This window comes from Symsagittifera roscoffensis, chromosome 8 (genome assembly GCF_963678635.1).
Source record: "Symsagittifera roscoffensis chromosome 8, txSymRosc1.1, whole genome shotgun sequence".
NCBI lineage: Eukaryota > Metazoa > Xenacoelomorpha > Acoela > Convolutidae > Symsagittifera > Symsagittifera roscoffensis.
The window spans coordinates 34,853,125-34,866,104 of record NC_087069.1 but is presented as its reverse complement, the minus strand read 5'-3'; positions in this window follow the sequence as shown (position 1 = coordinate 34,866,104).

The window sequence follows — 12,980 nt, the reverse complement described above, 5'->3', positions numbered from 1 at the left end:
GTGTCCGAAGGGTCTGGTATAGTGTTCCTCTGACTGGAAGCAGACTGTTGTGTCTGCTGAGGAGCCTCGGGCCCTCTCGATGCACACAGCTCCTGTACTTTTGTCTTGGGGCGTGTGTCGCTGGATCCCTCCGAAGATTTCATTGTCGCCAGAACTTCCTGTGACACTTGGCTCACCTTTGCCATATACAGCTCCTTCAGGTGCTTTATTTCATCCTCCTTGTAGGCCACCTGTAGATCTTCATATTTCTTCTTCCATTCGTCTCTTTCTCGAGCTATCGCTCTATACTCCTGGAGTTTGGCACACAGCTCGCTCTGATCTCTCTCCTTCTTCTCCAAGGTCTCAATCGTCTCCGCTGTCTGGATTTCTATTTCGCTCACCCTCACTCTCTTCGGAGGAGGAGCAGCTTTGGGAGAGTCGACCGAATGTGACGGGCGTGGCCCATCACGTTGTCTCTTCGCTCCGATGAGCGGCTGCGCAGGTGGGATCGGTAAGGGCATCTCACCTAGCCGGTGGTCCCTCTGTTCACATAGTCCTGGCTCACGAGCCAGGTCGTGGCCAGACATTTCTCCACGCCGCCATCTCATCAGTCGGTTTCGACCCCTCTCGGCGGTCCCGGACTCACCGAAGGCCAACATCAACACGACTTCTGTAGGGCGATTCCCTCGACCCTCTCGTCCTAATGCATTGAGGAGCGCGACCACAAACATCGCCAGCCCCAGGTCTTCTCGTGTAAAATCGCAATAGATCAGCCGCTGATAGATCTCGTCTAGAGTCGCTCCTAGACTCGCTGAGAGGAATTCCATAAGTTTGGTCGTGTCACCCATTTCTTATCGCGTTGATTCTTGTTGTCGTGTAGTTCTTCCTGTCTCGTTTGATTCAATGAATTCAATAAACAATTTCTGATCAATCAAGATCTAAAAAACAAGTCGCAACTTAAAACCATCATTTTTGGATAAAACATCATTCAACTCTTTAAAACTCTTCATGGAAATTTTCTTCTCAATTCTGATTTAAAAATTTAGCACCAAGGGGGATCGTCCACCTGTATCTGCGTCAGGGTAGCACAAATGAGCGCTGTCACCTTGATGACCTGGAGTACTCTAGGTCTTTTATGACACAAGACATAAAACATCTCATAACAATAACATAACACATAAACACATAAACATCCCACATCTATATTATCACATAAAAACATAATCCCTAATATTGTACCTAAAACCTAACCTAATCTAAAACTTGACACTAATTCTTATCAAGTAACTTAATAAAACCACTTATCGCCAAATGCAATTCCTAGCATATGCTCAGATAGTATTTTTTATGTAAGTAAACCTCTATGTCAGTTTCTGAAAATATCACTGGTACAAGTGCGTACAACTCTCTCGGATGTAGCTTTCCCCTATTAGGATCATATACTGGTAACGAGAGAGAGGTCACTCCTCTCTCAACCAAAAAATCCCTAAGTCGAGTCAAGGCCAATACCAAGCTCTTTGGATCTACGTGGCCTTGGTAACCAGGAAACACAAATATTTCCCTGATATCTGTGATGCAACAGGGGGCAGCGCTATCATCCCTCCCACACCAGGCCTCTGTTTCCATAAAAATTCGATGTTCTTATACTCTCTTTTGAAATCAGCCGCTAGTGCTGTTTTGAAGCTCACGTCCGCGGTTATCGCTATAGCGCACGTGCGTTCCGTGAGCATGAAATCGCTGTCCGTTGTGACAATATTGTTTGAATAATGGTTCGGTAGGTCAAAATACGATTCAAAAATTCGTCCAAAAGGTGGTTTTTTAGCATTCTCGCCTTCTGTCTCTAGTTCTCGGGTTTCTCTTGCCGATTTAAATTTTTTTATTATCAGATTTTTGGTGTGGGTGAGTCCTACCCCCACTCCCCGGACAAAAATATCCATCGAAGTCCCCGTCGATCGCCCAAAGTCTAGGAGATCGAGGTTGGATTGTGGAACACGTAGAGGACCATCTGGGGCGACCCAGTTGGACTCGGTATTGTCACGACTGACATATTTGATGCCGTCTTTATCGACGTCCTGAATCGTCAGGATCGTCTCTTTTGGATCTGTCGGCAGATCATGGAGCCATTCGAGCACCCGCAAGTTCGTTAGTTCTTGCTCATGAGTCTGTTCCGCTTCTGGTTCGAACTCCACTTCCTGCGACCTTTTCATTAACTCCTTCGTGAGATCACCCACGAAGGCCTTGCCATTGTCCGATTGGAACGTGATAGGGCAGCCATGCCTCGCTATCCACAGATTTATCAAATGATCACATGTTTCTTCCGCCGATGCTGTCATGCAGGGTGCTGCCTCCGCATACTTCGTAAAATGGTCGATCATTACCAGCACCTGATTATAGCCCGTTGCTGTCAGGCAGATTTTCTGATGATCAATTTGCACCACTTCGTTGAAACCCGACAACTCCATTGACTGTAGGGGGAACCTTAGTTTCCTGGGATCCTTCGCCTGCTGACATGACAGGCATGCGGCGATCCACTTCTCACAAGCCTTCTTCAATCCCGGCCATTGGAATCGTTTCTGTATCCTGTTGTACACTTTGTCCACGCCTTGATGGCCCATCTGATCATGTGAGCGAAAGAGCAATTCGGTCTGGTACAACTGTGGTAACACTATTGAATTGTATTTATAAAGGACCTTGTCCTCCTCTTTACGTTTACAGGCTACGATTCCGTCCTTGTTCAGGTACAACAAGTCGTTTCTCTTCAGGTAGAACTGTTTCAAGATCTTGTAGCTGTCTTCTTCCAAGTCTCCCTTGTCAGGTGCTGCATTCTCGATCCATCTCTTCAGACTGCTCGTCATTCTATCATTTCGCTGAGCCCTTAGGAGATCCGACAGCCTGTACCTGGCTTTCAAATACGTCTTTACCACGTTCATTTGCCCACTCATTATCTCCGGAGCATGAGCATCGTCCATCAACTTGACACACCATATCTTTTTCAAAGGCGTCGCTTCCTGCACAGATAGTTCCAGATTGGTACGGACGACCGTACCATGTGGCAGCAATCTGGTTGGGCGTTTCGAAACTGCTATCAGCTCGAGCTCGTCTGCGGCATTATCTACCACAGTGCCCTCTTCATATGAGGTGTATCTGTCCCTGTCTGGATCCTGATGCGTTTCTCGGTCCAGCCCGCGCTGCTTCCAGTCTACCAATAAGGAGTGGATTGCGATCTCTGACATATCGGAATTGGAAGTTGTTTCAGATGTGTTGTCCCAGGACTGGGGCCTCGAGTCAATACTTGAGTTGACTGATTCCCCAACATCATATTCCAAGTTGTCTGAGATGTTTCTTGACTCCCCGGACAAAATTCTGTCCATTGGTCGCTTTGAACCCGACTCCCCGGACAAAATTTTGCCCCTAGGTGGCCTCGTCAACCTCTCCCAGGACAAGTCGTCCTGCACGGGCTCAAAGGTGTCTGACTCCTCAGACAAGTCGTCCTTGACTGGTTCGAAGGTATCAGACTCCCCGGACATTGTCTCGTCCCCGGACGAACAATCTGGGCTCGGCTCGTATTCTTCTTTTGCATCCGTGAAATGCACTCTCCTCGCGAAGCTAGATTTCGACTTGATCCTGACTTCCTCATTGGCTTGGGTCTGATTCAGTGTCCCATATTCAGTGAACGAAGTTCTCAACAAGACCTCCTTCGGCATCGAGCTCACCAGCTGGTTGACTATCGACCTGCAATCCCGTTCAACGCCTCGGCTGCGAATGGACACTGGCCTCTTCTCTGTTCTCTCGGTGACAGTCAACCGCTGAATGGTCTCCATCCACTCACGATCATGCCTATCCACTTCCCTGTCCAACAAGTCACGGAGCTTTCCCATGACGTCCGGCGCCACGTTCACCGTCCTGTTCAATAGAGCCATGCTGTTTATACCCAGCCTGGTAAGTTCTTGCTGTACCAAATTGGATCGGACTAGCAGATCCAACGGAACGGGCTCGCCTCTGGCTAAAAGCTTTATCTCCGCGGCCGTTTCCACTGGAAGGTCAGGGTGTCCGGGTATAGGATGCCCTGACTTGTCTAACCACCTAGTAAGTGGTAGTTTGTCGTAGGTTTCCTTGTCCAGAAATGAAAACCCGTCTTTGATTTCTGATTGGTTAGCCTGCTTCTCCTCGAGGCGCTCATAAAATTCTGTCTTTTTACTGAGGCTATCTGCGTTCTGGTGCTTGTCACGGGTACGATGCTCTATGATCATGTGGTATCCATTCAGGCGTACGATCCAACGACCAATATAACTTTGGTCCATCGAATAGGTTTTCAGCCAGGCAAGGGCACGATTATCCACACGTAACTTGAACGGAGCACTCCCCAAGTAGGCCCTGTATGTTTCCACGAAAGTGATCACCGCGAACATCTCCGCTTTTGGTGCGCCGTACTTCATCTCAGTATCACTCAGGACTTTACTCCCGTAAGCTATCGGACGAAGAACCGTTCTCCCGTTCCACTCCTGCTCCTGGTGAAGTATGCCCGATATCGCAACCACTGATGCATCCGTGTCCAGCACGAACATCCCCTTCTCCGTTGGCATGCCGAGGACCGGTGCCTCGCAAAGTTCACGTTTGATGTTCTCAAATGAAACTTGTGCCTCATCAGTCCAGATGAACTTTTTGCCCTTGTTTCTCATCAACCGCTGCATGGGGTATATTTTGTCAGCATACCCCTTGATGAACTCTCGATAATAATTAGCGAATCCCAAAAAACTCATCAGCTGTGTATCTGTTTTAGGTGCCTTCCAGGTCAGCACCGCTTCAACCGCTTCAGGATCTGGTCTCACTCCATGTTTATCCACCAGGCAGCCCAGATACTTTATGGAATCTCTGAGGATTTCAGACTTAGAGGGTTTACATTTCAGACCCGCCTGCTTCATGCAAGAAAACACCTCCTCCAACCTCTCTATATGGTCTTCTAAGGTTGGTGTTGCAATGACGACATCATCGACAAAACACATGATGAGATTCCCATATTTCTTAGTGATGCTCGTGAGTGCCTGGGCCATCAGTCGCTGGAATGTGGCCGTCGCGTTGCACAATCCGAACGGCATCCTCTTTCACTGGAACAATCCCAGCTCGCACGCGAAGCCTGTTTTTTCTCGATCTTGCTTTCGGAGTGGCAATTGCCAGAACGCAGAGCCCAAATTCAACGTCGTGAAGAACTTCGCGTCTCCCAGCTTGGATAGGCTCTCATCGATGCGGGGAATCGGGTATGCGTCCTTTATAGTCACTGCGTTCAGATAACGGAAATCACAACAAAACCTGAGTTGTCCACCCTTCTTTTTCGCCATGACCACGCCACAAGCCCACGGGAACTTCGACGGCTCGATCATGTCATACTCCATTAACATCTCGATTTCCTTCCTACACGCTTCTGACTTGTGAGGGGTCATTCTTCTCGCCCCTTCCCTATGAGGTACCGAGCCCTCTTCTATCTCAATCTCGTGTTCTACAAAATTACAGCAACCTATGACGGCCTTATCTTTCGAAAAAAAGTCTGCGTTCCGACTTAGCACCGCTCTGAGCGAATCTAGTTCCATGTCTGATATTTTACCCTTCAACTGTTCTATTTCAGGTAGGACCGGTTTATTCGCTGCTAACTCTGTCTCTGTCGGCCTCTCAGGAAAATTGGAACAACTAGACAGCCCATCATCTGTTTCCGACTTCATTGAAAACAATTTCCTAGAAGATTTCAATTCATTCACTCTCCTCATTATACATTCTTGGTTCGCATGCAATGGACATTTAGTTACATCAAACTTTTTCAAGTTCTCCACACTCTGAAAGTCTGTGTTCAGAGGCAAAGCAGAGCCAAGTTTCTTTCCCCTCTGTATTGTCACTGTTGTTGCTTCTGTGGTGTTCAATAACACACTCACACACAGTCCGCTCTGAGTGAGTGAGAAGCTTCTTCCTAAAATAGCCGAGCTTTTACTGTTTGGATTTGGTACCAGACACACCTGTCTGTCATTGCTGAGTTCATTCAAGTTCCTCATCCTAAACGTCGCTACTAGGGCTTGGTTTGTCTTTAATCTAACTTTTCGATCCAGAAAAATCGTCACCTTGGCCTGGTTAATTAAGATCTTATTAAGGGGTCTCTTTTCATACTTTCTCTCAGGATCCTTGATCCTAATCAACCCGTCATTGAGATCGATTGTGACATCAAAGTTGCGCACGAAATCCCCTCCTAAGATGAACTGATCGGATTCGTCCAAATTCTCCACTACTAGGAAGCTCATCCAAAGATGTCTTCCTCCGAGCTGCAGTGAAATGATCGGGGTTCGTCCAGTCACATAGATCGCTCCCTGATTGGCAGCTGCCAACCTGATGTTTGTCGGTATGAGATCCGACCTTTCGAAACACATGTCGGTCCAAGTTTTGACTGGCATGACACTAACCACTGCTCCCGTGTCTAGCATTCCTTTTACTGAAAGTTATCTGCCTTGCACGTCCAGCACGTGTGCGGCCAGATCGGCCTCGCAACCTATGTGCACCGCATCTTGTTCGAGCATCGCGTTGTGTCCGATTCGTTTAACCTTCAGCTCCTCTTGACCAATGTATATCCGGCCAATCTGATCGTTCGCATCAGTTATGTGAGCTTTTGTGTAGATATTGATGCCATCCACATTCATTAGAATCGGGTAAGGGCCATGGACATCGATATAATGTCCTCCACTTTCATCAGCCTCGGACCTCCTGTTGTGAGCAGCGCTCGCACTACCTGGAGTCCAGTTTGGGATCTTTCTCCTTCAGGTAGTCGGCATAGATGTCCAGGTGGACTAGTGTAATCTCGGATGGTTCACTCAAGTTATTGACCACCTGGTGCCCTGCGACTGAGATAATGGACATTATTTTTGTCCCCTCCTTCGTCATGCCGAAAGTTCTCCCAGAAATAACGTTCAGTTTTAGTCCCTATTTCCTGAGTTCCTCTTTGTCTTCTACTTTCGTCGTTTTACCCAGAATATTAAAACTTTCCCGAAGATCTGTGCTCTCCAGCTCCGACCTTACCCATTGCTCCCCTTCTTTCGTGGCTAGGTCCTGTTTGACATTCTGCAGCGCTGTCCTTGCCGCCAGACCGTAATCCACCTTGAGTGGGCTAGACGACTCTGCCTCCAGGTTTGAGGCTACCACCTCGTCAGGCAGTGTCTTTACCTTCTTAGTCGTAAAGGTGCTCGGTGTCGTCTCCTTTCTCCGAGACTCGGCCTCGTTCATCAGACGTGCTCGACTGGCCTTGACACCCGAAAGCGCCTCTTCGTGGCGGGATGTTTCGCGTCCACCACTGCATCCCAAAATTGAGTACAATCCGACTTGAAGTGTCCCTCCAAATTACAGAAGAAACACCTCGGACCATAATTCATGATGAGCCCTCTGACGTACTCTTCGTGATCCTCGTCGGTTGCGTCGACGTCCACGAGAAAGTAGCCTATTGCTTTCATGTTCTGTTTGTATGCAAAACACGCGGAAACGTGTGTGCCATTCTACCAGACGACACAGCAGAACCTTCCCGCGACAGAAAAAAAAGTGACTAAAGGCCATATGAACAAAAAAGTGTTGCGACGGAGGGTCAGAATGTTCTAGAAAATAGAAAAAAGACGGCCATTTTGAATAAAAAAGACGAAAATCAGAACGAACCACGATATAGATTGTGAAGAACAGTTGTATCAGAGACAGAAAAACACGGAGCCTCTTATCGTGGCAAAAACACACGATAAGGACCTTAGCGACAGATATTTGTGGAGACGGAGGCTTCAGTGGGGGGAAGCGAAATACCACGGAACCCTCCCGGGACACGAAATATAGGAGATAAGAGTGTTATCTCAAGAAAATCACGGGAGCGGAGGCTTGGTCCCCCAGAGACTGTTATATGTGAAGGGACTGTGAAAACTGACTATAACAGCTGCTGTAATGTCCTAGATCTTAATTAACACCGTTATTATTTAATATTTCAGAGCATGAGTTGATAGAAAAAGGAAAGGGTCAATCCATCTCCAATGGATTTAATATAAAACTGTCACACAAAAACATAATAAAATAGGTTGTTCGAGCCGTGTTTTTAATGACAATCACGTAGTCTGAGGATCCGAGACTCAGCTATGTGGTTGTGTTCGCATGCAAACGAAAGCTGATCAAAACTTTTTACTTTGCCCTAAACAGACCAGAAAATCAACTGGCAAGGTCCAGACGGTGAAAAACGAGTAGAATTAAGGTAACTGACGCCTGCCAGTCGTTGATAGGTACTTTTTCTACGCTCCGTCGCTGTGTGATATTTGGGCGAATGTTACATAGACGTTTTTATGGCGCTCCTGGGTGGGCCTGTTAAAGGCATGAAACCATCATGATCAGCAAGCGTTTCAGCGACGAACCCTCCGCTCCGGGCGTATGCCCGAGTTAGAGGCCTTAATGACCGTTATTGTACTAGGGGGAAGGTGCGTACCCTCCGTCTAGTGCAATTTAGCTTTTTAACTTAGTTAACACCGAAAATTCCGGGGGCGGGAGGGTTAGGTGGGAATCTAGAGCCCGCTTGTCCTGAGGTCCCAGGACCAAAAACAACTAAAGAGAAAGCGTAAAACCAAACAAAAATAGTGTATAACCAAGAAAAAGCCAAAAACATATTTATATAAAGACAAAAAAGTACAAAAAACAGTAAAAAAAATCCAAAAAAGACCAAAAAAAAGTAAAAAACGTAAAGTGACAGTTTATATGTTATTTCCGGACGAGATGTGATCTGACCTTCCTATTTGTTGTTGTTTCAGATTGATTCATATCGTTTCTGATAGAAAGATTGTGTGTTTTGGTGAAGGGTTGGATACCCTCCCTCGAGTGTAATTTGAGTGTTTAAGCACATTAATGGTGATTTTGCCGGTGGCCGGAGGGTAGAGTGGCAAGCTGATCAACGTGTTCCACACTCAACAGGGACATCAAGGACAACATCCGCAACGACTGTTGGGTATCGTTGAAGCAATTTTAGTATCGTTCGGGTACTATTTCTTTAAAACTTAAGTGGTGGGGGGCACGATTGGCGCGGTCCGATTGTACCCTCCATCGATTACAAATTTCCGAGTTAAGGGTCTAAATTCGGATATTTTGGTGCAAAGGAGGGTATAGTACTATTCATTAACGACTATTAATAGATTATTATCCTTATTATATATTACTTATCTTCTATTTAGACCCAAGAAACACCCATTTTTTGTCGAAAATTACCAATTTTCGACCAAACCGTAGACCCCCAAATTTTCGGATATCCGAGCTTTTCCGATAGGCAAAAAGCTTTTATATAGAGAGTAGCTACGTAGTTCGATCCCCTTCACTAAGGAAACCGCGTGAGCAAAGACTCAGTAGAAGTTAGGAAAACGAAAATTTTTCGATCAAAATTTTGATAATTTTCTGTATTTTGTCAATCTGTTTTGGGGATCGAGTTTTTGAGTTTTTAGAGTTAGAGCAATAAAATTTTTTGCGTTAGGAGCGTGCTAGCATAACGTGCTCGGTTACTAGAGAAATTTTTGGGTAACCCTCCGAGTAGCTCCGTGGATAGAGCTAACGACTTAAGGTTTGGAAAAGGAAGGAATCGGAGGGTCCAAATTTGATAGTTTTTGGCCAAATTTTTGTTTCTAAACCAATTTTGGTCCGGTTTTTTGCATTATTCCAGTGCCGTACAGGGCTACTACGCTCATTTCAAGTATTTTTAGGCACTTTTGACCGGAATTGCGAAAAAAGTCTTTCAGATCCTATACAGGTGGTGAAAAAGGCCATTTTGACGAACGCGTTTTTGGCGATTTCTCAAAGACTAGTTATCCGATCGGGATAATTTTGGTACCATAAGTCGACGTTTTTGACCACTTTTCCGAATCGCAACCGTTTTTGGGTTGATTATTTCGGAAAAGAAAAATTTTTAGAATTTGTTGGTTCGGAGGGTCCAAATCACGGGCAACCCTCCGAGCGGCAGAAAATTTTATCAAAACATCCTTTTATTCAACTGGAAAGGTTGACCGTGTCAGCCAACCTAGTTTTAAGTCAGGTAGACCGCTTTCAGAGGCTTTACTGCGGTGATATAACCCTTTTTCTTGATTTTGGGGGAACCCTCCGAGGTGACCCTCCGGAGTCAGCTAAACCCTTTAGCAACCCTCCTTAGTGGAAAATTTCCACGAGATCACCCTAAGAAGTTAAAACAGCTCCCCTTAGAGCTCCTAGCTTGTTTTGACGCTTTTTGAAGCGAGGGGGAGAACCTTCTAAGCGAGATCGAAAAATTTGAAAATTTTGGAGGTACCCTCCGAAGTAACCCTCCGGAGCATATTAAGCATCTTATTGACCCTCCTTAGTAAATTTGGGGGGACCCTCCGAGGTAACTTGGGTGATTAGGGTACCCTCCGAAGTAACCCTCCGGAGCGTCTTAAACCTTCCAACGATCTTCCTTGTTAGAGACTTGAGTAAACTTTCTGTGGCTATTTGGGCAACGGAAAATATCCATTGAATTAGGATCATATTAGGATATTAGGCGTCCTTATCAGGATCATAAGAACCCATTTTGACCCGGAAATTCGTGATCAACTTTGGATTCTACATTGGGTGTATTAGAAGTACCCGAACAAAATTTTTTTTGATTGTGATTTTGGTTGTGTGGTTGCCTTGAGCTACTTAATAGGAAAGTTCGGGCACTCCGGGAACAAATAAAGGAAGACCTCGGTGGGTGTATTAGGCAAATACACACCCACTTGAGAAGAAAAATTGTTCCCTACTCTCGTGCACTTGGAGCAGTCCGAGTGTGGGAGAGATTTTTCATAGACTTTAGAAATTTTCGATCAGAGGTTGCCTTGAGCTACTTAGTAGGACAGCTCGGGCAATCGCAGGACACCTAAAAGAAGACCTCGGTGGGTGTATTAGGCAGACACACACCCACTTGAGAAGACTGTGTCCTGGGCTTCGTTCTTTCGGATGGTTCCGATTGGGGGAAGTCTTTTTCTCTAAGACTAAGTTTTATTTATCTATTTCTGAATCATCACTGCTTTTTATCAAAGATTGTTTAATTTTAACAAAGCAGTGACTTGATAAATTGTGTGGCGATAAATTGATACTGACAAAAGGTCGCTGTTACCTGTAGGATATTCTTATCTGATTATCGATTGTGTTTTGTGTGTCGATTATATCTTGTGGAAACTTAGTGATACTGTTATACTATACAACCGGGTTGAGTTAGCATTATATCAATACTGGGTAGACCCTGTGTGTAACTTTAGCTGAGTCACTAATTTAGTCGTGAGAGATCTAAGAGACATTTTGATACTGACGGAATCGAGTAGGCAGCGTTAAGTGATATAGATTGTGAACCACGATATAGATTGTGAAGAACAGTTGTATCAGAGACAGAAAAACACGGAGCCTCTTATCGTGGCAAGAACACACGATAAGGACCTTAGCGACAGATATTTGTGGAGACGGAGGCTTCAGTGGGGGGAAGAGAAATACCACGGAACCCTCCCGGGACACGAAATATAGGAGATAGGAGTGTTATCTCAAGAAAATCACGGGAGCGGAGGCTTGGTCCCCCAGAGACTGTTATATGTGAAGGGACTGTGAAAATTGACTATAACAGCTGCTGTAATGTCCTAGATCTTAATTAACACCGTTATTATTTAATATTTCAGAGCATGAGTAGATAGAAAAAGGAAAGGGTCAATCCATCTCCAATGGATTTAATATAAAACTGTCACACAAAAACATAATAAAATAGGTTGTTCGAGCCGTGTTTTTAATGACAATCACGTAGTCTGAGGATCCGAGACTCAGCTATGTGGTTGTGTTCGCATGCAAACGAAAGCTGATCAAAAGTCGTTTGACTGATGGCCTAAAAATGGTAACTTTTTACTTTGCCCTAAACAGACCAGAAAATCAACTGGCAAGGTCGAGACGGTGAAAAACGAGTAGAATTAAGGTAACTGACGCCTGCCAGTCGATGATAGGTACTTTTTCTACGCTCCGTCGCTGTGTGATATTTGGGCGAATGTTACATAGACGTTTTTATCAGAGGTTGCCTTGAGCTACTTAGTAGGACAGCTCGGGCAATCGCAGGACACCTAAAAGAAGACCTCGGTGGGTGTATTAGGCAGACACACACCCACTTGAGAAGACTGTGTCCTGGGCTTCGTTCTTTCGGATCGTTCCGATTGGGGGAAGTCTTTTTCTTTAAGACTAAGTTTTATTTATCTATTTCTGAATCATCACTGCTTTTTATCAAAGATTGTTTAATTTTAACAAAGCAGTGACTTGATAAATTGTGTGGCGATAAATTGATACTGACAAAAGGTCGCTGTCACCTGTAGGATATTCTTATCTGATTATCGATTGTGTTTTGTGTGTCGATTATATCTTGTGGAAACTTAGTGATACTGTTATACTATACAACCGGGTTGAGTTAGCATTATATCAATACTGGGTAGACCCTGTGTGTAACTTTAGCTGAGTCACTAATTTAGTCGTGAGAGATCTAAGAGACATTTTGATACTGACGGAATCGAGTAGGCAGCGTTAAGTGATTTAACTAAATCTTGTTTGTGGTACGTTTGCATTGCCATCAAATTACGAATACTTTCATTTTGATAAAAACTATGCAGCGCAGGGACTCGCTAGGATCGACTACTAAAATTCCCAGGCTAAGCAAGGGAAGCACGCGGAAGTTTAGAACTAGGCGTAGCCAAACCTCGTTTAGCAGCGCTTCCGACGCGTTTGCTGAAGACGAATCGACTAAAGGTCAACCTGATCTTTCAGTGAGCGAAATGAAACTAAGGAGCGAGAAAAACCTCGATGGCAATCAAAGGCGGAGCGCCGAGGCGGAGCGCCGAGGCCGAGCCTGCGAGCGAAACGCTGGTGGATCCCTTTGACGAAGGGGAGCGAACGCTCATTCGACCCGACTTTGAGCCAGACGAGGTCCTCGAACGGGAGGAAGCCGAGAGGACAGAGGAGAC